This window comes from Gambusia affinis, linkage group LG17 (genome assembly GCF_019740435.1).
Source record: "Gambusia affinis linkage group LG17, SWU_Gaff_1.0, whole genome shotgun sequence".
Taxonomy (NCBI): Eukaryota; Metazoa; Chordata; class Actinopteri; order Cyprinodontiformes; family Poeciliidae; genus Gambusia; species Gambusia affinis.
In genome coordinates, this window is record NC_057884.1 from 10,756,202 (window position 1) to 10,760,289 (window position 4,088).

A 4,088-nucleotide genomic window follows, 5' to 3' on the forward strand; every position below is an offset into this window, starting at 1 on the left:
TTGCGCAGCCCTGATAATCTCTGTTGAGATGGGGAACGAGCCTACCATCAAAAGACATGAAAAGTATTTAAAACGTTTGAAAGGATTTGATTTTGCTGGTGGAAATGGATTCTGTCAAAGAGTGTGCAGATATGCATGTGTTTTTTTTTTTTTTTCTTTTAGGAGAGAGAAGCTTCAAACCACTGCAGTGCTTTTAAGATGCACGGCAGCATTTATGTGGCAACTGTATGCAACGAAAATGAGATACTCTGACCTTTTTCATAGCAGATCTCCTTATTTATTGCACACACACAAACACACGCCCATGCATGCACACACACCTGCACTCATTTTAGATCTGTGAGCACATACAATGTTTTAAACTGTTTTAGATGTGCATCAAACAATTTTAAAAGGTAATTTTCTGCAACATACAGTGTAATTATATCTTATTTAAAAATCACCAGGTAAAAGACTCACGAAAGGTAAGTGGCTGTGGGGTAACATTAGATTTTATTGACAGTTTTACTGATGTAGAGAACAGTGGGTAATGACAGTAATTCTCCCTGAGTTTAGATGCTTGGCAGGCAGGTTGTTGTGAGTTTGTTGGAGAGGCTGCCACAGCGGATTTAATCTCTTTCAGATGCTCCTGTCAAATAAAACCCAAGTCAGTGCAGGTTGAGATGAGAGAACATCATCTCCTGCAGAACCTGTTGTGTTTTCTGATGGTGCATTTTCGACATGATGAATTAAAAGATTTCAAACCTGCCAGATGTATCCCATCCAAGGTCGAAATCTCAGCCAAAATGTTGAGAACTCACTTTTTCTATATTTTTAATGAAATTTTGATCACCAAGAGAATCTCTTATATGACAAAATATGCTTTCATATGTTCATAAAAGCCTTTAAAAATAATATATATGAATATATATATACATAAATACATTTCAATACTACACATAGGTAGCTATCTAGTTTAACTGAGAAATAACTTCTGTTTCAGGTTTCTACTGTTTGTAAGAGGGAAAACAATACAACCACAACAATAAAATGATGAGTTATATCAAAGATGCTGTATTAACATGGAGCTAAAACAATGTGTAAGATGGTGGGGACTTATTATCATACCCACCAATGGAGAATGGTTACCAAGCTCCATTATAAACCCAGGCAACCTGAATACAAGGGACGCAGACCTGGGAGATATGATCATTACAAACTTCCGTGACCTCTGCCACAAAAGCTTTTGGTTAGTTTATTCTCTCTGTTCTATGTGAACATTTTACAGCGAGACATCCTAAAAAAATTTTTTCTTGTTTTCTACTTTTAACATGGCGCAGACTGAAGAAGTTAATTTCAATTTCTCACTGATGGGTTTGACCAACATGAAATGTCTCACTATAACTATAACCTTTCAACTTAAAACATATTTTTTTAATTAAAAGCTACTATCTAAGTATAGTCGCAGCAGCAAGAAAGTGCTTTTTAATTAAAGGGCACTTACCACAGTTCCTCTGCTTCAGTCACTGAAGTAGTTAATCAGACTACAGTAATTGTTTAGTTGTTTACAATCAAAGATGATTAATGTTACATCATTAATTTGTTTTATAAAGAAGTGTTATTAAAGTTATTCTTGAAAATAACAATGATGCATTTACAAAACCGATGTTAAGCTTGTATTTTCTACCATCATTAATGAAGGAAGTTCCATTAAATCATTGTTTACAGTTAGTCAGCTATTTCTACATGGCACATTTATTAGGAAAACATGTATCATGTACTGTATCTAAAGGATGTTAAACCTGTATTTTTTCCCTAACATTCCTATCCAAAGAAATGAGCTCAGAAGACGTGAAATCAATCATTTTCCTTGAAACACAACATTCTGGATTTTCTCTATTCCTACCCATTGAACTGTTTTCAAATTGTGGTACATTGTATTTCTTGACTAATGAAATACAATTTAACAAAACATTGTTACATCATGATAATGTCTTGTTACAACATGGTAGCAAAATAATATTTTGTCACATTGTAACAGAATACAATCAGTTTATTGTATCCATTATTATTCATTGACCCAAAATATGCACCCCGCTTCAACATTTGCGTTCACGGTGAGAGCTTCTTCCTGGTATTTTTGATTGAGTCACCAGTTTGCCTCTGCATCTTCTTTACATCTTTCCAAGAACTGCCTTTTCATTTTTCTCTTCTTGAAACAGACCTCAATCTGTCTAATGAGATTTTTTTTCTAATGTCGCCAGTCAAGAATTCGAAACATGCCACCAATATCTCGAAACTGAAACAAGCGGAGGTTCAGAAAGCCCAAGGCTGAGCTGCATTACAGAAATTCTGTTTACCTGGTTTAAATTCATGAGCTAAACAATGATAACTTGTGTCAGATGTGATTTCCTGTCTGTCAAGAGAGGATAGAAAATATGGAAATGAAGATCCAACACAGTCTGGCACTGTACAATGCACAAAGATACACATTGATATACAGTTTGCAATCATGCATTCAGAAATAATGTTTGTTGTTTGATGCAGTGGGAGAAGTGCTCATTCATTCCCACAGAGCTCTCTGAATTGAAGTGAAATTAGAGGAACTTGAGAGAGAATTCTGGGAAAGGAAGATTGAATAAAGCTGACCTGGCTTTGATTGAATCCTGCACAGACAGAGGCCGCATACACCTGGGTTCCTCTGTTCATCTGATTTCACATATTACTCTTGAATATTAAACATCAGAAGCTTGTCGAGCTTTCTGCAGCGCCTCTGAGATGAGGTGGCTTCAGGTGCAGCTCAGATTTGTTTCTTTTTTTTCTTTTGCTTGTTTATGAATGCATTTGCTTTGGCTTCGGCATGAAGAGAGAAGAGTGTCACCAGGAATGTGTGCACAGCTGATGATGTGAAAAGTAATGTGAAAAGTAATTGACTTCTTAACCTAACAATTGCTTGTAAACCTGCGGCATTAAATGTTTTACTGCAAAGTCAAATTATCACATGTAAACTGTTTCCTTCAGGCAAGTCAACTGATTTGAAATGGAGATACAAGAACTGCTTTGATATTTTCTCTTCTTAAGGCAGTTCAAAAGACCAATGAGTTGTTTTGTCTGTATCGCTGTTTTATTGAAATGTTCGGGGAAAATGCTTTTAGCAGATATAGATTTCAGCTTTGAGCATCTCACAGAGCACTGGTGGATGGTGCATGGCACAATTGCAAACACACAAAGGTACAGCAATGCATATAAACTGAAAGGCCAGAAAGAAGAGTATTAATTAATGTAACTCTGGAGGAGCTGTAAAAACCCACAGCTATAAGATGTACTATTGGCAGTTTATTACAAGCTATTTAAGGATCATGAGATGAGACAGAAATTGAACCTTTTGGCCTACATCACCCATGGTGAAACATGGTGGTAGCAGCATCATGCTGTGGGGACTCTTTTCTTCACATCCTCCGATCAACTGATGAGAAAATGTTAGAGCCAAATACAAGAGAAGAAAAAAAAAACAATTAGTCACAGGTTGGAAAAAAAGTCAGACTGGGACAGAGGTTCATCTTCCAGCAGAACAACACAAAACAAGCCGAAGTTGCAATGCAGATGCATCTTTTTTTTTTTTTTTCTAAATACTGCATCTGCAGCATTTAGATAAAAAAAAAAATTAACGTGTTGCAATGGCTGAGTCAATGGAAACCTAAATTAAATTCAGAATCTGTGACAGTGTTGTGCAATTAATGAAGGTAAACAATGCAGTTGGATGTTAAATATGGATATGGTTATGTGTTGAGTTAAGTTGAAGAGACAGCAGATTTACACTGTTACACAAGCTGTACACTGACTGCTTTAGACTATTAAAGTCTCAGTGCTATGCCATGAAAAGATAGGACACAATGTTTACAAAAAACATGAGGGGTGTTGCCTACTCATGTTTATCTCTTTATTTCCTCTATAAATCTATACTCTATTTCTCATGATCTACGAAATCCCAATAAAATGTGTCACTTTAATGTGAAAAAATATGAAAACAGTCCAGTGAGAACAAAAATAGAGAACACATCTCAGGGGAAAGGATTAATTTCACATCTTCTCAGCTCATTTCTTTGAAT